A 23,203-nucleotide genomic window follows, 5' to 3' on the forward strand; every position below is an offset into this window, starting at 1 on the left:
CTCTGATTCCCCGCCTCTGATTCCCCATCTCTGATTCACCGCCTTTGATTCGCCACATCTGATTCCCCATATCTGATTCCCCACCTCTGTTTCCCCGCCTCTTATTCCCCGCCTCTGATTCTCCATATCTCATTCCCCGCCTCTGAATCCCCATCTCTGATTCCCGGACTCTGATTCCCCTCCTCTGATTCCCGGCCTCTTATTCCCAGCATCTGATTCCCGGCCTCTGATTCCCGGCCTCTGATTCCCCGCTTCTGATTCCCTGCCTCTGATTCCCCATCTCTGATTCCGCACATCTGATTCCCTGCCTCTGATTCCCCACCTCTGATTCCCCATATCTGATTCCCCGCCTCTGTTTCCCCGCCTCTGATTCCCCGCCTCTGTTTCCCTATATCTAATTCCCCACCTCTGATGCCCCAACTCTGATTCCCCGCCTCTGATTCCCCAGCTCTGATTCCCCGCCTCTGATTCCCTGCATCCGATTCCCCATATCTGATTCCCCGCCTCTGTTTCCCCGCCTCTGATTCCCCGCCTCTGTTTCACCATATCTGATTCCCGCCTCTGATTCCCAACTATGATTCCCCGCCTCTGATTCCCCAGCTCTGATTCCCTGCCTCTGATTCCCCGCGTTCTATTCCCTGCCTCTGATTCCCCGCCTGTGATTCCCCATCACTGATTCACCACCTCTGATTCCCTACCTCTGATTCCCCATATCTAATTCCCCGCCTCTGTTTGCCCGCCTCTGATTCCCCGCCTCTGTTTCCCCATATCTGATTCCCCGCCTCTGAATCCCCAACTCTGATTCCCTGCCTCAGATTCCCCAGCTCTGATTCCCCGCCTCAGATTCCCCGCGTCTGATTCCCTGCCTCTGATTCCCAGCCTCTGAATCCCCGTGTCTGATTTCCTGCCTCTGATTCCCCGCCTCTGATTCCCCATCTCTGATTCACCGCCTCTGATTCCCCACCTCTGATTCCCCATCTCTGATTCCGCACATCCAATTCCCTGCCTCTGATTCCCCACCTCTGATTCCCCAGCTCTGATTCCACGCCTCAGATTCCCCGCGTTTGATTCCCTGCCTCTGATTCCCCGCCTCTGATTCCCTGCCTCTGATTCCCCATATCTGATTCCCCGCCTCTGATTCCCCAACTCTGATTCCCCGCTTCTGATTCCCCAGCTCTGAATCCCCGCCTCTGATTCCCCGCGTCTGATTCCCTGCCTCTGATTCCCCGCCTCTGATTCCCCATCTGTGATTCACAACCTCTGATGCCCCACCTCTGATTCCCCATATCTGATTCCCCGCCTCTGTTTCCCCGCCTCTGATTCCCCGCCTCTGATTCCCCATATCTGATTCCCCGCCTCTGATTGCCCACCTCTGATTCCCCGCGTCTGATACCCTGCCTCTGATTCCCCGCCTCTGATTCCCCATCTCTGATTCACCACCTCTGATTCCCGGCCTCTGATTCCCCATCTCTGATTCCGCACATCCGATTCCCTGCCTATGTTTCCCCACCTCTGATTCCCCGCCTCTGATTCCCCATATCTGATTCCCTGCCTCTGTTTCCCCGCCTCTGATTCCCTACCTTTGTTTCCCCATATCTGATTCCCCGCCTCTGATTCCCCAACTCAAATACCCCGCCTCTGATTCCCCAGCTCTGATTCCCCGTCTCTGATTCCCCGCATCTGATTCCCTGCCTCTGATTCCCCGCCTCTGATTCCAGGCCTCTGATTCCCATCATCTGATTCCGGCCTCTGTTTCCCGGCCTCTGATTCCCTGCTTCTGATTCTGATTCCCTGCCTCTGATTCCCCATCTCTGATTCCGCACATCTGATTCCCTGCCTCTGATTCCCCACCTCTGATTCCCCATATCTGATTCCCCGCCTCTGTTTCCCCGCCTCTGATTCCCCGCCTCTGTTTCCCAATATCTAAGTCCCCACCTCTGATTCCCCAAATCTGATTCCCCACCTCTGATTCCCCAGCTCTGATTCCCCGCCTCTGATGCCCCGCATCTGATTCCCTGCATCTGATTCCAAGCCTCTGATTCCCTGCCTCTGATTCCCAACCTCTGATTCCCCACCTCTGATTCCCCATATCTGATTCCCCGCCTCTGTTTCCCCGCCTCGGATTCCCCGCCTCAGTTTCCCCATATCTGATTCCCGGCCTCTGATTCCCCGCCTCTGATTCTCCGCCTCTGATTCCCTGCCTCTGATTCCCCATCTCCGATTCCGCACATCTGATTCCCTTCCTCTGATTCCCCGCCTCTGATTCCCCGCCTCTGATTCCCTGCCTCTGATTCCCAACCTCTGATTCCCCACCTCTGATTCCCCATATCTGATTCCCCGCCTCTGTTTCCCCGCCTCTGATTCCCCGCCTCTGATTCCCAACTCTGATTCCCCGCCTCTGATTCCCCAGCTCTGATTCCCCGTGTTTGATTCCCTGCCTCTGATTCCCTGCCCTGATTCCCCATCTCTGTTTCACCGCCTTTGATTCGCCACCTCTGATTCCACATATCTGATTCCCCGCCTCTGTTTCCCCGACTCTGATTCCCTTCCTCTGATTCCCAACCTCTGATTCCACACCTCTGATTCCCCATATCTGATTCCCCGCCTCTATTTCCCCATATCTGAATCCCCGCCTCTGATTCCCCAACTCTGATTCCCCGCCTCTGATTCCCCAGCTCTGATTCCCCGACTCTGATTCCCGGCGTCCGATTCCCTGCCTCTGATTCCCCTCCTCTGATACCCCATCTCTGATTCCCCGCCTCTGATTCCCCGTGTCTGATTCCCTGCCTCTGATTCCACGCCTCTGATTCCCCGCCTCTGATTCCCTGCCACTGATTCCCTGCCCCTGATTCCCCACCTCTGATTCCCCATATCTGATTCCCCGCCTCTGTTTCCCCGCCTCTGATTCCCCGCCTCTGATTCCCCATATCTGATTCCCTGCCTCTGATTCCCCAACTCTGATTCCCCGCCTCTGATTCCCCAGCTCTGAATCCCCGCCTCTGATTCCCCGTGTCTGATTCCCTGCCTCTGATTCCCCGCCTTGATTCCCCATCTCTGATTCACAACCTCTGATTCCCCACCTCTGATTACCTATATTTGATTCCCCGCCTCTGTTTCCCCGCCTCTGATTCCCCGCCTCTGATTCCCCATATCTGATTCCCCGCCTCTGATTGCCCACCTCTGATTCCCCGCCTCTGATTCGCCAGCTCTGATTCCCCGCCTCTGATTCCCCGCATCTGATTCCCTGCCTCTGATTCCCCGCCTCTGATTCCCCATCTCTGATTCACCGCCTTTGATTCGCCACCTCTGATTCCCCATATCTGATTCCCCACCTCTGATTCCCTATATTTGATTCCCCGCCTCCGTTTCCCCGCCTCTGATTCACTGCCTCTGATTCCCAGCATCTGATTCCGGCCTCTGATTCCCGGCCTCTGATTCCCTGCTTCTGATTCTGATTCCCTGCCTCTGATTCCCCATCTCTGATTCCGCACATCTGATTCCTTGCCTCTGATTCCCCACCTCTGATTCCCCATATCTGAATCCCCGCCTGGGTTTCCCCGCCTCTGATTCCCCTCCTCTGTTTCCCAATATCTAAGTCCCCGCCTCTGATTCCCCAAATCTGATTCCCCACCTCTGATTCCCCAGCTCTGATTCCCCGCCTCTGATTCCCCGCATCTGATTCCCTGCATCTGATTCCAAGCCTCTGATTCACTGCCTCTGATTCCCAACCTCTGATTCCCCATCTCTGATTCCCCGCCTCTGATTCCCCGTGTCTGATTCCCTGCCTCTGATTCCACGCCTCTGATTCCCCGCCTCTGATTCCCTGCCACTGATTCCCTGCCCCTGATTCCCCACCTCTGATTCCCCATATCTGATTCCCCGCCTCTGTTTCCCCGCCTCTGATTCCCCGCCTCTGATTCCCCATATCTGATTCCCTGCCTCTGATTCCCCAACTCTGATTCCCCGCCTCTGATTCCCCAGCTCTGAATCCCCGCCTCTGTTTCCCCGCCTCGGATTCCCCGCCTCTGTTTCCCCATATCTGATTCCCAGACTCTGAATCCCCACCTCTGATTCCCGGCCTCTTATTCCCAGCATCTGATTCCCGGCCTCTGATTCCCGGCCTCTGATTCCCCGCTTCTGATTCTGATTCCCTGCCTCTGATTCCCCATCTCTGATTCCGCACATCTGATTCCCTGCCTCTGATTCCCCACCTCTGATTCCCCATATCTGATTCCCCGCCTCTGTTTCCCCGCCTCTGATTCCCTGCCTCTGTTTCCCCATATCTTATTCCCCACCTCTGATGCCCCAACTCTGATTCCCCACCTCTGATTCCCCAGCTCTGATTCCCCGCCTCTGATTCCCCGCATCCGATTCCCCATGTCTGATTCCCCGCCTCTGTTTCCCCGCCTCTGATTCCCCACCTCTGTTTCCCCATATCTGATTCCCCGCCTCTGTTTCCCCGCCTCTGATTCCCCGCCTCTGATTCCCCATATCTAATTCCCCACCTCTGATGCCCCAACTCTGATTCCCCACATCTGATTCCCCAGCTCTGATTCCCCGCCTCTGATTCCCCGCATCCGATTCCCCATGTCTGATTTCCCACCTCTGATTCCCCATATCTAATTCCCCGCCTCTGCTTGCCCGCCTCTCATTCCCCGCCTCTGTTTCCCCATATCTGATTCTCCGCCTCTGAATCCCCAACTCTGATTCCCTGCCTCTGATTCACCAGCTCTGATTCCCCGCCTTTGATTCCCCCCGTCTGATTCCCAGCCTCTGAATCCCTGTCTGATTTCCTGCCTCTGATTCCCCGCCTCTGATTCCCCATCTCTGATTCACTGCCTCTGATTCCCCACATCTGATTCCCCATCTCTGATTCTGCACAACCGATTCCCTGCCTCTGATTCCCCGACTCTGATTCCCCACCTCTGATTCCCCAGCTCTGATTCCCCGCCTCTGATTCCCCGCGTCTGATTCCCTGCCTGTGATTCCCCGCCTCTGATTCCCCATCTCTGATTCCCCACCTCTGATTCCCCGTGTCTGATTCCCTTCCTTTGATTCCCTTCCTTTGATTCCCCGCCTCTGATTCCCCGCCTCTGATTCCCTGCCACTGATTCCCCGCCCCTGATTCCCCACCTCTGATTCCCCATATCTTATTCCCCGCCTCTGTTTCCCCCCCTCTGATTCCCAGCCTCTGATTCCCCATATCTGATTCCCCGCCTCTGACTCCCCATATCTGATTCCCCGCCTCTATTTCCCCATATCTGCTTCGCCGCCTCTGATTCCCCAACTCTGATTCCCCGCCTCTGATTACCCAGCTCTGATTTCCCGCCTCTGATTCCCGGCATCCGATTCCCTGCCTCTGATTCCCCGCCTCTGATTCCCCATCTCTGATTCCCCGCCTCTGATTCCCCGTGTCTAATTCCCTGCCTCTGATTCCCCGCCTCTGATTCCCCATATCTGATTCCCCGCCTCTGTTTTCCCGCCTCTGATTCCCTGCCTCTGATTCCCCATATCTGATTCCACGCCTCTGATTCCCCAACTCTGATTCCCCGCCTCTGATTCCCCAGCTCTGAATCCCCGCCTCTGATTCCCCGCGTCTGATTCCCTGCCTCTGATTCCCCGCCTCTGATTCCCCATCTGTGATTCACAACCTCTGATGCCCCACCTCTGATTCCCCATATCTGATTCCCCGCCTCTGTTTCCCCGCCTCTGATTCCACACTTCTGATTCCCCACCTCTGATTCCCCGCCTCTGATTGCACGCCTCTGATTCCCTGCCTCTGATTCCCCGCCTCTGATTCCCCGCCTCTGATTCCCCTCCTCTGATACCCCGCCTCTGATTCCCCACCTCTGATTCCCCGCATCTGATTCCCCGCCTCTGATTCCCCGCCTCTGATTCCCTGCCTCTGATTCCCCGCCTCTGATTCCGCGCCTCTGATTCCCCGCCTATGTTTACCCCCCTCTGTTTACCCACCTGTTTCCCCGCCTCTGATTCCCCACCTCAGATTCCCTGCCTCAGATTCCATGCCTCTGATTCCCTGCCTCTGATTCCCTGCCTCTGATTCCCTGCATCTGATTGCCCGCCTCTGATTCTCCGCCTCTGATTCCCCGCCTCTGATTCCCCACCTCTGATTCCCCGCTTCTGATTCCCTGCCTCTGATTCCCCGCCTCTGATTCCCCACCTCTGATTCCCCGCTTCTGATTCCCTGCCTCTGATTCCCTGCCTCTGATTCCCTGCATCTGATTGCCCGCCTCTGATTCTCCGCCTCTGATTCCCTGCCTCTGATTCCCTGCATCTGATTGCCCGCCTCTGATTCTCCGCCTCTGATTCCCCACCTCTGATTCCCCACCTCTGATTCCCCACATCTGATTCCCTGCCTCTGATTCCCCGCCTCTGATTCCCCATCTCTGATTCACCGCCTTTGATTCGCCACATCTGATTCCCCATATCTGATTCCCCACTTCTGTTTCCCCGCCTCTTATTCCCCGCCTCTGATTCTCCATATCTCATTCCCCGCCTCTGAATCCCCATCTCTGATTCCCGGACTCTGATTCCCCTCCTCTGATTCCCGGCCTCTTATTCCCAGCATCTGATTCCCGGCCTCTGATTCCCGGCCTCTGATTCCCCGCTTCTGATTCCCTGCCTCTGATTCCCCATCTCTGATTCCGCACATCTGATTCCCTGCCTCTGATTCCCCACCTCTGATTCCCCATATCTGATTCCCCGCCTCTGTTTCCCCGCCTCTGATTCCCCGCCTCTGTTTCCCTATATCTAATTCCCCACCTCTGATGCCCCAACTCTGATTCCCCGCCTCTGATTCCCCAGCTCTGATTCCCCGCCTCTGATTCCCTGCATCCGATTCCCCATATCTGATTCCCCGCCTCTGTTTCCCCGCCTCTGATTCCCCGCCTCTGTTTCACCATATCTGATTCCCGCCTCTGATTCCCAACTATGATTCCCCGCCTCTGATTCCCCAGCTCTGATTCCCTGCCTCTGATTCCCCGCGTTCTATTCCCTGCCTCTGATTCCCCGCCTGTGATTCCCCATCACTGATTCACCACCTCTGATTCCCTACCTCTGATTCCCCATATCTAATTCCCCGCCTCTGTTTGCCCGCCTCTGATTCCCCGCCTCTGTTTCCCCATATCTGATTCCCCGCTTCTGAATCCCCAACTCTGATTCCCTGCCTCAGATTCCCCAGCTCTGATTCCCCGCCTCAGATTCCCCGCGTCTGATTCCCTGCCTCTGATTCCCAGCCTCTGAATCCCCGTGTCTGATTTCCTGCCTCTGATTCCCCGCCTCTGATTCCCCATCTCTGATTCACCGCCTCTGATTCCCCACCTCTGATTCCCCATCTCTGATTCCGCACATCCAATTCCCTGCCTCTGATTCCCCACCTCTGATTCCCCAGCTCTGATTCCACGCCTCAGATTCCCCGCGTTTGATTCCCTGCCTCTGATTCCCCGCCTCTGATTCCCTGCCTCTGATTCCCCATATCTGATTCCCCGCCTCTGATTCCCCAACTCTGATTCCCCGCTTCTGATTCCCCAGCTCTGAATCCCCGCCTCTGATTCCCCGCGTCTCATTCCCTGCCTCTGATTCCCCGCCTCTGATTCCCCATCTGTGATTCACAACCTCTGATGCCCCACCTCTGATTCCCCATATCTGATTCCCCGCCTCTGTTTCCCCGCCTCTGATTCCCCGCCTCTGATTCCCCATATCTGATTCCCCGCCTCTGATTGCCCACCTCTGATTCCCCGCGTCTGATACCCTGCCTCTGATTCCCCGCCTCTGATTCCCCATCTCTGATTCACCACCTCTGATTCCCGGCCTCTGATTCCCCATCTCTGATTCCGCACATCCGATTCCCTGCCTATGTTTCCCCACCTCTGATTCCCCGCCTCTGATTCCCCATATCTGATTCCCTGCCTCTGTTTCCCCGCCTCTGATTCCCTACCTTTGTTTCCCCATATCTGATTCCCCGCCTCTGAATCCCCAACTCAAATACCCCGCCTCTGATTCCCCAGCTCTGATTCCCCGCCTCTGATTCCCCGCATCTGATTCCCTGCCTCTGATTCCCCGCCTCTGATTCCAGGCCTCTGATTCCCATCATCTGATTCCGGCCTCTGATTCCCGGCCTCTGATTCCCTGCTTCTGATTCTGATTCCCTGCCTCTGATTCCCCATCTCTGATTCCGCACATCTGATTCCCTGCCTCTGATTCCCCACCTCTGATTCCCCATATCTGATTCCCCGCCTCTGTTTCCCCGCCTCTGATTCCCCGCCTCTGTTTCCCAATATCTAAGTCCCCACCTCTGATTCCCCAAATCTGATTCCCCACCTCTGATTCCCCAGCTCTGATTCCCCGCCTCTGATGCCCCGCATCTGATTCCCTGCATCTGATTCCAAGCCTCTGATTCCCTGCCTCTGATTCCCAACCTCTGATTCCCCACCTCTGATTCCCCATATCTGATTCCCCGCCTCTGTTTCCCCGCCTCGGATTCCCCGCCTCAGTTTCCCCATATCTGATTCCCGGCCTCTGATTCCCCGCCTCTGATTCCCCGCCTCTGATTCCCTGCCTCTGATTCCCCATCTCCGATTCCGCACATCTGATTCCCTTCCTCTGATTCCCCGCCTCTGATTCCCCGCCTCTGATTCCCTGCCTCTGATTCCCAACCTCTGATTCCCCACCTCTGATTCCCCATATCTGATTCCCCGCCTCTGTTTCCCCGCCTCTGATTCCCCGCCTCTGATTCCCAACTCTGATTCCCCGGCTCTGATTCCCCAGCTCTGATTCCCCGTGTTTGATTCCCTGCCTCTGATTCCCTGCCCTGATTCCCCATCTCTGTTTCACCGCCTTTGATTCGCCACCTCTGATTCCACATATCTGATTCCCCGCCTCTGTTTCCCCGACTCTGATTCCCTTCCTCTGATTCCCAACCTCTGATTCCACACCTCTGATTCCCCATATCTGATTCCCAGCCTCTATTTCCCCATATCTGAATCCCCGCCTCTGATTCCCCAACTCTGATTCCCCGCCTCTGATTCCCCAGCTCTGATTCCCCGACTCTGATTCCCGGCGTCCGATTCCCTGCCTCTGATTCCCCGCCTCTGATACCCCATCTCTGATTCCCCGCCTCTGATTCCCCGTGTCTGATTCCCTGCCTCTGATTCCCCGCCTCTGATTCCCCGCCTCTGATTCCCTGCCACTGATTCCCTGCCCCTGATTCCCCACCTCTGATTCCCCATATCTGATTCCCCGCCTCTGTTTCCCCGCCTCTGATTCCCCGCCTCTGATTCCCCATATCTGATTCCCTGCCTCTGATTCCCCAACTCTGATTCCCCGCCTCTGATTCCCCAGCTCTGAATCCCCGCCTCTGATTCCCCGTGTCTGATTCCCTGCCTCTGATTCCCCGCCTTGATTCCCCATCTCTGATTCACAACCTCTGATTCCCCACCTCTGATTACCTATATTTGATTCCCCGCCTCTGTTTCCCCGCCTCTGATTCCCCGCCTCTGATTCCCCATATCTGATTCCCCGCCTCTGATTGCCCACCTCTGATTCCCCGCCTCTGATTCGCCAGCTCTGATTCCCCGCCTCTGATTCCCCGCATCTGATTCCCTGCCTCTGATTCCCCGCCTCTGATTCCCCATCTCTGATTCACCGCCTTTGATTCGCCACCTCTGATTCCCCATATCTGATTCCCCACCTCTGTTTCCCCGACTCAGATTCCCTGCCTCTGATTCCCAACCTCTGATTCCACACCTCTGATTCCCCATATCTGATTCCCCGCCTCTATTTCCCCATATCTGATTCCCCGCCTCTGATTCCCCAACTCTGATTCCCCGCCTCTGATTCCCCAGCTCTGATTCCCCGACTCTGATTCCCGGAGTCCGATTCCCTGCCTCTGATTCCCCGCCTCTGATTCCCCATCTCTGATTCCCCGCCTCTGATTCCCCGTGTCTGATTCCCTGCCTCTGATTCCCCGCCTCTGATTCCCCGCCTCTGATTCCCTGCCACTGATTTCCTGCCCCTGATTCCCCAATTCTGATTCCCCATATCTGATTCCCCGCCTCTGTTTCCCCGCCGCTGATTCCCCACCTCTGATTCCCCATATCTGATTCCCTGCCTCTGATTCCCCAACTCTGATTCACCGCCTCTGATTCCCCAGCTCTGAATCCCCGCCTCTGATTCCCCGCGTCTGATTCCCTGCCTCTGATTCCCCGCCTTGATTCCCCATCTCTGATTCACAACCTCTGATTCCCCACCTCTGATTCCCTATATTTGATTCCCCGCCTCCGTTTCCCCGCCTCTGATTCACTGCCTCTGATTCCCAGCATCTGATTCCGGCCTCTGATTCCCGGCCTCTGATTCCCTGCTTCTGATTCTGATTCCCTGCCTCTGATTCCCCATCTCTGATTCCGCACATCTGATTCCTTGCCTCTGATTCCCCACCTCTGATTCCCCATATCTGAATCCCCGCCTGGGTTTCCCCGCCTCTGATTCCCCTCCTCTGTTTCCCAATATCTAAGTCCCCGCCTCTGATTCCCCAAATCTGATTCCCCACCTCTGATTCCCCAGCTCTGATTCCCCGCCTCTGATTCCCCGCATCTGATTCCCTGCATCTGATTCCAAGCCTCTGATTCACTGCCTCTGATTCCCAACCTCTGATTCCCCACCTCTGATTCCCCATATCTGATTCCCCGCCTCTGTTTCCCCGCCTCGGATTCCCCGCCTCTGTTTCCCCATATCTGATTCCCGGCCTCTGAATCCCCGCCTCTGATTCCCCGCCTCTGATTCCCTGCCTCTGATTCCCCATCTCCGATTCCGCACATCTGATTCCCTTCCTCTGATTCCCCGCCTCTGATTTTCCACCTCTGATTCCCTGCCTCTGATTCCCAACCTCGGATTCCCCACCTCTGATTCCCCATATCTGATTCCCCGCCTCTGTTTCCCCGCCTCAGATTCCCCGCCTCTGATTCCCAACTCTGATTCCCCGCCTCTGATTCCCCAGCTCTGATTCCCCGTGTTTGATTCCCTGCCTCTGATTCCCTGCCCTGATTCCCCATCTCTGTTTCACCGCCTTTGATTCGCCACCTCTGATTCCCCATATCTGATTCCCCGCCTCCGTTTCCCCGACTCTGATTCCCTGCCTCTGATGCCCAACCTATGATTCCACACCTCTGATTCCCCATATCTGATTCCCCGCCTCTATTTCCCCATATCTGATTCCCCGCCTCTGATTCCCCAACTCTGATTCCCCGCCTCTGATTCCCCAGCTCTTATTCCCCGACTCTGATTCCCGGCATCCGATTCCCTGCCTCTGATTCCCCGCCTCTGATTCCCCATCTCTGATTCCCCGCCTCTGATTCCCCGTGTCTGATTCCCTGCCTTTGATTCCCCGCCTCTGATTCCCCGCCTCTGATTCCCTGCCACTGATTCCCTGCCCCTGATTCCCCACCTCTGATTCCCCACATCTGATTCCCCGCCTCTGTTTCCCCGCCTCTGATTCCCCGCCTCTGTTTCCCAATATCTAAGTCCCCACCTCTGATTCCCCAAATCTGATTCCCCACCTCTGATTCCCCAGCTCTGATTCCCCGCCTCTGATGCCCCGCATCTGATTCCCTGCATCTGATTCCAAGCCTCTGATTCCCTGCCTCTGATTCCCAACCTCTGATTCCCCACCTCTGATTCCCCATATCTGATTCCCCGCCTCTGTTTCCCCGCCTCGGATTCCCCGCCTCAGTTTCCCCATATCTGATTCCCGGCCTCTGATTCCCCGCCTCTGATTCCCCGCCTCTGATTCCCTGCCTCTGATTCCCCATCTCCGATTCCGCACATCTGATTCCCTTCCTCTGATTCCCCGCCTCTGATTCCCCGCCTCTGATTCCCTGCCTCTGATTCCCAACCTCTGATTCCCCACCTCTGATTCCCCATATCTGATTCCCCGCCTCTGTTTCCCCGCCTCTGATTCCCCGCCTCTGATTCCCAACTCTGATTCCCCGCCTCTGATTCCCCAGCTCTGATTCCCCGTGTTTGATTCCCTGCCTCTGATTCCCTGCCCTGATTCCCCATCTCTGTTTCACCGCCTTTGATTCGCCACCTCTGATTCCACATATCTGATTCCCCGCCTCTGTTTCCCCGACTCTGATTCCCTTCCTCTGATTCCCAACCTCTGATTCCACACCTCTGATTCCCCATATCTGATTCCCCGCCTCTATTTCCCCATATCTGAATCCCCGCCTCTGATTCCCCAACTCTGATTCCCCGCCTCTGATTCCCCAGCTCTGATTCCCCGACTCTGATTCCCGGCGTCCGATTCCCTGCCTCTGATTCCCCGCCTCTGATACCCCATCTCTGATTCCCCGCCTCTGATTCCCCGTGTCTGATTCCCTGCCTCTGATTCCCCGCCCCTGATTCCCCACCTCTGATTCCCCATATCTGATTCCCCACCTCTGTTTCCCCGCCTCTGATTCCCCGCCTCTGATTCCCCATATCTGATTCCCTGCCTCTGATTCCCCAACTCTGATTCCCCGCCTCTGATTCCCCAGCTCTGAATCCCCGCCTCTGATTCCCCGTGTCTGATTCCCTGCCTCTGATTCCCCGCCTTGATTCCCCATCTCTGATTCACAACCTCTGATTCCCCACCTCTGATTACCTATATTTGATTCCCCGCCTCTGTTTCCCCGCCTCTGATTCCCCGCCTCTGATTCCCCATATCTGATTCCCCGCCTCTGATTGCCCACCTCTGATTCCCCGCCTCTGATTCCCCGTGTCTGATTCCCTGCCTCTGATTCCCCGCCTTGATTCCCCATCTCTGATTCACAACCTCTGATTCCCCACCTCTGATTACCTATATTTGATTCCCCGCCTCTGTTTCCCTGCCTTTGATTCCCCGCCTCTGATTCCCCGCCTCTGATTCCCTGCCACTGATTCCCTGCCCCTGATTCCCCACCTCTGATTCCCCACATCTGATTCCCCGCCTCTGTTTCCCCGCCTCTGATTCCCCGCCTCTGTTTCCCAATATCTAAGTCCCCACCTCTGATTCCCCAAATCTGATTCCCCACCTCTGATTCCCCAGCTCTGATTCCCCGCCTCTGATGCCCCGCATCTGATTCCCTGCATCTGATTCCAAGCCTCTGATTCCCTGCCTCTGATTCCCAACCTCTGATTCCCCACCTCTGATTCCCCATATCTGATTCCCCGCCTCTGTTTCCCCGCCTCGGATTCCCCGCCTCAGTTTCCCCATATCTGATTCCCGGCCTCTGATTCCCCGCCTCTGATTCCCCGCCTCTGATTCCCTGCCTCTGATTCCCCATCTCCGATTCCGCACATCTGATTCCCTTCCTCTGATTCCCCGCCTCTGATTCCCCGCCTCTGATTCCCTGCCTCTGATTCCCAACCTCTGATTCCCCACCTCTGATTCCCCATATCTGATTCCCCGCCTCTGTTTCCCCGCCTCTGATTCCCCGCCTCTGATTCCCAACTCTGATTCCCCGCCTCTGATTCCCCAGCTCTGATTCCCCGTGTTTGATTCCCTGCCTCTGATTCCCTGCCCTGATTCCCCATCTCTGTTTCACCGCCTTTGATTCGCCACCTCTGATTCCACATATCTGATTCCCCGCCTCTGTTTCCCCGACTCTGATTCCCTTCCTCTGATTCCCAACCTCTGATTCCACACCTCTGATTCCCCATATCTGATTCCCCGCCTCTATTTCCCCATATCTGAATCCCCGCCTCTGATTCCCCAGCTCTGATTCCCCGACTCTGATTCCCGGCGTCCGATTCCCTGCCTCTGATTCCCCGCCTCTGATACCCCATCTCTGATTCCCCGCCTCTGATTCCCCGTGTCTGATTCCCTGCCTCTGATTCCCCGCCCCTGATTCCCCACCTCTGATTCCCCATATCTGATTCCCCACCTCTGTTTCCCCGCCTCTGATTCCCCGCCTCTGATTCCCCATATCTGATTCCCTGCCTCTGATTCCCCAACTCTGATTCCCCGCCTCTGATTCCCCAGCTCTGAATCCCCGCCTCTGATTCCCCGTGTCTGATTCCCTGCCTCTGATTCCCCGCCTTGATTCCCCATCTCTGATTCACAACCTCTGATTCCCCACCTCTGATTACCTATATTTGATTCCCCGCCTCTGTTTCCCCGCCTCTGATTCCCCGCCTCTGATTCCCCATATCTGATTCCCCGCCTCTGATTGCCCACCTCTGATTCCCCGCCTCTGATTCGCCAGCTCTGATTCCCCGCCTCTGATTCCCCGCATCTGATTCCCTGCCTCTGATTCCCCATATCTGATTCCCCGCCTCTGTTTCCCCGCTTCGGATTCCCCGCCTCTGTTTCCCCATATCTGATTCCCGGCCTCTGAATCCCCGCCTCTGATTCCCCGCCTCTGATTCCCTGCCTCTGATTCCCCATCTCCGATTCCGCACATCTGATTCCCTTCCTCTGATTCCCCGCCTCTGATTTTCCGCCTCTGATTCCCTGCCTCTGATTCCCAACCTCGGATTCCCCACCTCTGATTCCCCATATCTGATTCCCCGCCTCTGTTTCCCCGCCTCAGATTCCCCGCCTCTGATTCCCAACTCTGATTCCCCGCCTCTGATTCCCCAGCTCTGATTCCCCGTGTTTGATTCCCTGCCTCTGATTCCCTGCCCTGATTCCCCATCTCTGTTTCACCGCCTTTGATTCGCCACCTCTGATTCCCCATATCTGATTCCCCGCCTCCGTTTCCCCGACTCTGATTCCCTGCCTCTGATGCCCAACCTATGATTCCACACCTCTGATTCCCCATATCTGATTCCTCGCCTCTATTTCCCCATATCTGATTCCCCGCCTCTGATTCCCCAACTCTGATTCCCCGCCTCTGATTCCCATCATCTGATTCCGGCCTCTGATTCCCGGCCTCTGATTCCCTGCTTCTGATTCTGATTCCCTGCCTCTGATTCCCCATCTCTGATTCCGCACATCTGATTCCCTGCCTCTGATTCCCCACCTCTGATTCCCCATATCTGATTCCCCGCCTCTGTTTCCCCGCCTCTGATTCCCCGCCTCTGTTTCCCAATATCTAAGTCCCCACCTCTGATTCCCCAAATCTGATTCCCCACCTCTGATTCCCCAGCTCTGATTCCCCGCCTCTGATGCCCCGCATCTGATTCCCTGCATCTGATTCCAAGCCTCTGATTCCCTGCCTCTGATTCCCAACCTCTGATTCCCCACCTCTGATTCCCCATATCTGATTCCCCGCCTCTGTTTCCCCGCCTCGGATTCCCCGCCTCAGTTTCCCCATATCTGATTCCCGGCCTCTGATTCCCCGCCTCTGATTCCCCGCCTCTGATTCCCTGCCTCTGATTCCCCATCTCCGATTCCGCACATCTGATTCCCTTCCTCTGATTCCCCGCCTCTGATTCCCCGCCTCTGATTCCCTGCCTCTGATTCCCAACCTCTGATTCCCCACCTCTGATTCCCCATATCTGATTCCCCGCCTCTGTTTCCCCGCCTCTGATTCCCCGCCTCTGATTCCCAACTCTGATTCCCCGGCTCTGATTCCCCAGCTCTGATTCCCCGTGTTTGATTCCCTGCCTCTGATTCCCTGCCCTGATTCCCCATCTCTGTTTCACCGCCTTTGATTCGCCACCTCTGATTCCACATATCTGATTCCCCGCCTCTGTTTCCCCGACTCTGATTCCCTTCCTCTGATTCCCAACCTCTGATTCCACACCTCTGATTCCCCATATCTGATTCCCCGCCTCTATTTCCCCATATCTGAATCCCCGCCTCTGATTCCCCAACTCTGATTCCCCGCCTCTGATTCCCCAGCTCTGATTCCCCGACTCTGATTCCCGGCGTCCGATTCCCTGCCTCTGATTCCCCGCCTCTGATACCCCATCTCTGATTCCCCGCCTCTGATTCCCCGTGTCTGATTCCCTGCCTCTGATTCCCCGCCTCTGATTCCCCGCCTCTGATTCCCTGCCACTGATTCCCTGCCCCTGATTCCCCACCTCTGATTCCCCATATCTGATTCCCCGCCTCTGTTTCCCCGCCTCTGATTCCCCGCCTCTGATTCCCCATATCTGATTCCCTGCCTCTGATTCCCCAACTCTGATTCCCCGCCTCTGATTCCCCAGCTCTGAATCCCCGCCTCTGATTCCCCGTGTCTGATTCCCTGCCTCTGATTCCCCGCCTTGATTCCCCATCTCTGATTCACAACCTCTGATTCCCCACCTCTGATTACCTATATTTGATTCCCCGCCTCTGTTTCCCCGCCTCTGATTCCCCGCCTCTGATTCCCCATATCTGATTCCCCGCCTCTGATTGCCCACCTCTGATTCCCCGCCTCTGATTCGCCAGCTCTGATTCCCCGCCTCTGATTCCCCGCATCTGATTCCCTGCCTCTGATTCCCCGCCTCTGATTCCCCATCTCTGATTCACCGCCTTTGATTCGCCACCTCTGATTCCCCATATCTGATTCCCCACCTCTGTTTCCCCGACTCAGATTCCCTGCCTCTGATTCCCAACCTCTGATTCCACACCTCTGATTCCCCATATCTGATTCCCCGCCTCTATTTCCCCATATCTGATTCCCCGCCTCTGATTCCCCAACTCTGATTCCCCGCCTCTGATTCCCCAGCTCTGATTCCCCGACTCTGATTCCCGGAGTCCGATTCCCTGCCTCTGATTCCCCGCCTCTGATTCCCCATCTCTGATTCCCCGCCTCTGATTCCCCGTGTCTGATTCCCTGCCTCTGATTCCCCGCCTCTGATTCCCCGCCTCTGATTCCCTGCCACTGATTTCCTGCCCCTGATTCCCCAATTCTGATTCCCCATATCTGATTCCCCGCCTCTGTTTCCCCGCCGCTGATTCCCCACCTCTGATTCCCCATATCTGATTCCCTGCCTCTGATTCCCCAACTCTGATTCACCGCCTCTGATTCCCCAGCTCTGAATCCCCGCCTCTGATTCCCCGCGTCTGATTCCCTGCCTCTGATTCCCCGCCTTGATTCCCCATCTCTGATTCACAACCTCTGATTCCCCACCTCTGATTCCCTATATTTGATTCCCCGCCTCCGTTTCCCCGCCTCTGATTCACTGCCTCTGATTCCCAGCATCTGATTCCGGCCTCTGATTCCCGGCCTCTGATTCCCTGCTTCTGATTCTGATTCCCTGCCTCTGATTCCCCATCTCTGATTCCGCACATCTGATTCCTTGCCTCTGATTCCCCACCTCTGATTCCCCATATCTGAATCCCCGCCTGGGTTTCCCCGCCTCTGATTCCCCTCCTCTGTTTCCCAATATCTAAGTCCCCGCCTCTGATTCCCCAAATCTGATTCCCCACCTCTGATTCCCCAGCTCTGATTCCCCGCCTCTGATTCCCCGCATCTGATTCCCTGCATCTGATTCCAAGCCTCTGATTCACTGCCTCTGATTCCCAACCTCTGATTCCCCACCTCTGATTCCCCATATCTGATTCCCCGCCTCTGTTTCCCCGCCTCGGATTCCCCGCCTCTGTTTCCCCATATCTGATTCCCGGCCTCTGAATCCCCGCCTCTGATTCCCCGCCTCTGATTCCCTGCCTCTGATTCCCCATCTCCGATTCCGCACATCTGATTCCCTTCCTCTGATTCCCCGCCTCTGATTTTCCACCTCTGATTCCCTGCCTCTGATTCCCAACCTCGGATTCCCCACCTCTGATTCCCCATATCTGATTCCCCGCCTCTGTTTCCCCGCCTCAGATTCCCCGCCTCTGATTCCCAACTCTGATTCCCCGCCTCTGATTCCCCAGCTCTGATTCCCCGTGTTTGATTCCCTGCCTCTGATTCCCTGCCCTGATTCCCCATCTCTGTTTCACCGCCTTTGATTCGCCACCTCTGATTCCCCATATCTGATTCCCCGCCTCCGTTTCCCCGACTCTGATTCCCTGCCTCTGATGCCCAACCTATGATTCCACACCTCTGATTCCCCATATCTGATTCCCCGCCTCTATTTCCCCATATCTGATTCCCCGCCTCTGATTCCCCAACTCTGATTCCCCGCCTCTGATTCCCCAGCTCTTATTCCCCGACTCTGATTCCCGGCATCCGATTCCCTGCCTCTGATTCCCCGCCTCTGATTCCCCATCTCTGATTCCCCGCCTCTGATTCCCCGTGTCTGATTCCCTGCCTTTGATTCCCCGCCTCTGATTCCCCGCCTCTGATTCCCTGCCACTGATTCCCTGCCCCTGATTCCCCACCTCTGATTCCCCACATCTGATTCCCCGCCTCTGTTTCCCCGCCTCTGATTCCCCGCCTCTGTTTCCCAATATCTAAGTCCCCACCTCTGATTCCCCAAATCTGATTCCCCACCTCTGATTCCCCAGCTCTGATTCCCCGCCTCTGATGCCCCGCATCTGATTCCCTGCATCTGATTCCAAGCCTCTGATTCCCTGCCTCTGATTCCCAACCTCTGATTCCCCACCTCTGATTCCCCATATCTGATTCCCCGCCTCTGTTTCCCCGCCTCGGATTCCCCGCCTCAGTTTCCCCATATCTGATTCCCGGCCTCTGATTCCCCGCCTCTGATTCCCCGCCTCTGATTCCCTGCCTCTGATTCCCCATCTCCGATTCCGCACATCTGATTCCCTTCCTCTGATTCCCCGCCTCTGATTCCCCGCCTCTGATTCCCTGCCTCTGATTCCCAACCTCTGATTCCCCACCTCTGATTCCCCATATCTGATTCCCCGCCTCTGTTTCCCCGCCTCTGATTCCCCGCCTCTGATTCCCAACTCTGATTCCCCGCCTCTGATTCCCCAGCTCTGATTCCCCGTGTTTGATTCCCTGCCTCTGATTCCCTGCCCTGATTCCCCATCTCTGTTTCACCGCCTTTGATTCGCCACCTCTGATTCCACATATCTGATTCCCCGCCTCTGTTTCCCCGACTCTGATTCCCTTCCTCTGATTCCCAACCTCTGATTCCACACCTCTGATTCCCCATATCTGATTCCCCGCCTCTATTTCCCCATATCTGAATCCCCGCCTCTGATTCCACAACTCTGATTCCCCGCCTCTGATTCCCCAGCTCTGATTCCCCGACTCTGATTCCCGGCGTCCGATTCCCTGCCTCTGATTCCCCGCCTCTGATACCCCATCTCTGATTCCCCGCCTCTGATTCCCCGTGTCTGATTCCCTGCCTCTGATTCCCCGCCCCTGATTCCCCACCTCTGATTCCCCATATCTGATTCCCCACCTCTGTTTCCCCGCCTCTGATTCCCCGCCTCTGATTCCCCATATCTGATTCCCTGCCTCTGATTCCCCAACTCTGATTCCCCGCCTCTGATTCCCCAGCTCTGAATCCCCGCCTCTGATTCCCCGTGTCTGATTCCCTGCCTCTGATTCCCCGCCTTGATTCCCCATCTCTGATTCACAACCTCTGATTCCCCACCTCTGATTACCTATATTTGATTCCCCGCCTCTGTTTCCCCGCCTCTGATTCCCCGCCTCTGATTCCCCATATCTGATTCCCCGCCTCTGATTGCCCACCTCTGATTCCCCGCCTCTGATTCCCCGTGTCTGATTCCCTGCCTCTGATTCCCCGCCTTGATTCCCCATCTCTGATTCACAACCTCTGATTCCCCACCTCTGATTACCTATATTTGATTCCCCGCCTCTGTTTCCCTGCCTTTGATTCCCCGCCTCTGATTCCCCGCCTCTGATTCCCTGCCACTGATTCCCTGCCCCTGATTCCCCACCTCTGATTCCCCACATCTGATTCCCCGCCTCTGTTTCCCCGCCTCTGATTCCCCGCCTCTGTTTCCCAATATCTAAGTCCCCACCTCTGATTCCCCAAATCTGATTCCCCACCTCTGATTCCCCAGCTCTGATTCCCCGCCTCTGATGCCCCGCATCTGATTCCCTGCATCTGATTCCAAGCCTCTGATTCCCTGCCTCTGATTCCCAACCTCTGATTCCCCACCTCTGATTCCCCATATCTGATTCCCCGCCTCTGTTTCCCCGCCTCGGATTCCCCGCCTCAGTTTCCCCATATCTGATTCCCGGCCTCTGATTCCCCGCCTCTGATTCCCCGCCTCTGATTCCCTGCCTCTGATTCCCCATCTCCGATTCCGCACATCTGATTCCCTTCCTCTGATTCCCCGCCTCTGATTCCCCGCCTCTGATTCCCTGCCTCTGATTCCCAACCTCTGATTCCCCACCTCTGATTCCCCATATCTGATTCCCCGCCTCTGTTTCCCCGCCTCTGATTCCCCGCCTCTGATTCCCAACTCTGATTCCCCGCCTCTGATTCCCCAGCTCTGATTCCCCGTGTTTGATTCCCTGCCTCTGATTCCCTGCCCTGATTCCCCATCTCTGTTTCACCGCCTTTGATTCGCCACCTCTGATTCCACATATCTGATTCCCCGCCTCTGTTTCCCCGACTCTGATTCCCTTCCTCTGATTCCCAACCTCTGATTCCACACCTCTGATTCCCCATATCTGATTCCCCGCCTCTATTTCCCCATATCTGAATCCCCGCCTCTGATTCCCCAGCTCTGATTCCCCGACTCTGATTCCCGGCGTCCGATTCCCTGCCTCTGATTCCCCGCCTCTGATACCCCATCTCTGATTCCCCGCCTCTGATTCCCCGTGTCTGATTCCCTGCCTCTGATTCCCCGCCCCTGATTCCCCACCTCTGATTCCCCATATCTGATTCCCCACCTCTGTTTCCCCGCCTCTGATTCCCCGCCTCTGATTCCCCATATCTGATTCCCTGCCTCTGATTCCCCAACTCTGATTCCCCGCCTCTGATTCCCCAGCTCTGAATCCCCGCCTCTGATTCCCCGTGTCTGATTCCCTGCCTCTGATTCCCCGCCTTGATTCCCCATCTCTGATTCACAACCTCTGATTCCCCACCTCTGATTACCTATATTTGATTCCCCGCCTCTGTTTCCCCGCCTCTGATTCCCCGCCTCTGATTCCCCATATCTGATTCCCCGCCTCTGATTGCCCACCTCTGATTCCCCGCCTCTGATTCGCCAGCTCTGATTCCCCGCCTCTGATTCCCCGCATCTGATTCCCTGCCTCTGATTCCCCATATCTGATTCCCCGCCTCTGTTTCCCCGCTTCGGATTCCCCGCCTCTGTTTCCCCATATCTGATTCCCGGCCTCTGAATCCCCGCCTCTGATTCCCCGCCTCTGATTCCCTGCCTCTGATTCCCCATCTCCGATTCCGCACATCTGATTCCCTTCCTCTGATTCCCCGCCTCTGATTTTCCGCCTCTGATTCCCTGCCTCTGATTCCCAACCTCGGATTCCCCACCTCTGATTCCCCATATCTGATTCCCCGCCTCTGTTTCCCCGCCTCAGATTCCCCGCCTCTGATTCCCAACTCTGATTCCCCGCCTCTGATTCCCCAGCTCTGATTCCCCGTGTTTGATTCCCTGCCTCTGATTCCCTGCCCTGATTCCCCATCTCTGTTTCACCGCCTTTGATTCGCCACCTCTGATTCCCCATATCTGATTCCCCGCCTCCGTTTCCCCGACTCTGATTCCCTGCCTCTGATGCCCAACCTATGATTCCACACCTCTGATTCCCCATATCTGATTCCTCGCCTCTATTTCCCCATATCTGATTCCCCGCCTCTGATTCCCCAACTCTGATTCCCCGCCTCTGATTCCCCAGCTCTGATTCCCCGACTCTGATTCCCGGCATCCGATTCCCTGCCTCTGATTCCCCGCCTCTGATTCCCCATCTCTGATTCCCCGCCTCTGATTCCCCGTGTCTGATTCCCTGCCTTTGATTCCCCGCCTCTGATTCCCCGCCTCTGATTCCCTGCCACTGATTCCCTGCCCCTGATTCCCCACCTCTGATTCCCCACATCTGATTCCCCGCCTCTGTTTCCCCGCCTCTGATTCCCCGCCTCTGTTTCCCAATATCTAAGTCCCCACCTCTGATTCCCCAAATCTGATTCCCCACCTCTGATTCCCCAGCTCTGATTCCCCGCCTCTGATGCCCCGCATCTGATTCCCTGCATCTGATTCCAAGCCTCTGATTCCCTGCCTCTGATTCCCAACCTCTGTTTCCCCACCTCTGATTCCCCATATCTGATTCCCCGCCTCTGTTTCCCCGCCTCGGATTCCCCGCCTCAGTTTCCCCATATCTGATTCCCGGCCTCTGATTCCCCGCCTCTGATTCCCCGCCTCTGATTCCCTGCCTCTGATTCCCCATCTCCGATTCCGCACATCTGATTCCCTTCCTCTGATTCCCCGCCTCTGATTCCCCGCCTCTGATTCCCTGCCTCTGATTCCCAACCTCTGATTCCCCACCTCTGATTCCCCATATCTGATTCCCCGCCTCTGTTTCCCCGCCTCTGATTCCCTTCCTCTGATTCCCAACTCTGATTCCCCGCCTCTGATTCCCCAGCTCTGATTCCCCGTGTTTGATTCCCTGCCTCTGATTCCCTGCCCTGATTCCCCATCTCTGTTTCACCGCCTTTGATTCGCCACCTCTGATTCCACATATCTGATTCCCCGCCTCTGTTTCCCCGACTCTGATTCCCTTCCTCTGATTCCCAACCTCTGATTCCACACCTCTGATTCCCCATATCTGATTCCCCGCCTCTATTTCCCCATATCTGAATCCCCGCCTCTGATTCCCCAACTCTGATTCCCCGCCTCTGATTCCCCAGCTCTGATTCCCCGACTCTGATTCCCGGCGTCCGATTCCCTGCCTCTGATTCCCCGCCTCTGATACCCCATCTCTGATTCCCCGCCTCTGATTCCCCGTGTCTGATTCCCTGCCTCTGATTCCCCGCCTCTGATTCCCCGCCTCTGATTCCCTGCCACTGATTCCCTGCCCCTGATTCCCCACCTCTGATTCCCCATATCTGATTCCCCGCCTCTGTTTCCCCGCCTCTGATTCCCCGCCTCTGATTCCCCATATCTGATTCCCTGCCTCTGATTCCCCAACTCTGATTCCCCGCCTCTGATTCCCCAGCTCTGAATCCCCGCCTCTGATTCCCCGTGTCTGATTCCCTGCCTCTGATTCCCCGCCTTGATTCCCCATCTCTGATTCACAACCTCTGATTCCCCACCTCTGATTACCTATATTTGATTCCCCGCCTCTGTTTCCCCGCCTCTGATTCCCCGCCTCTGATTCCCCATATCTGATTCCCCGCCTCTGATTGCCCACCTCTGATTCCCCGCCTCTGATTCGCCAGCTCTGATTCCCCG

Source organism: Narcine bancroftii, chromosome 6 (genome assembly GCF_036971445.1).
Source record: "Narcine bancroftii isolate sNarBan1 chromosome 6, sNarBan1.hap1, whole genome shotgun sequence".
Classification (NCBI taxonomy): domain Eukaryota; kingdom Metazoa; phylum Chordata; class Chondrichthyes; order Torpediniformes; family Narcinidae; genus Narcine; species Narcine bancroftii.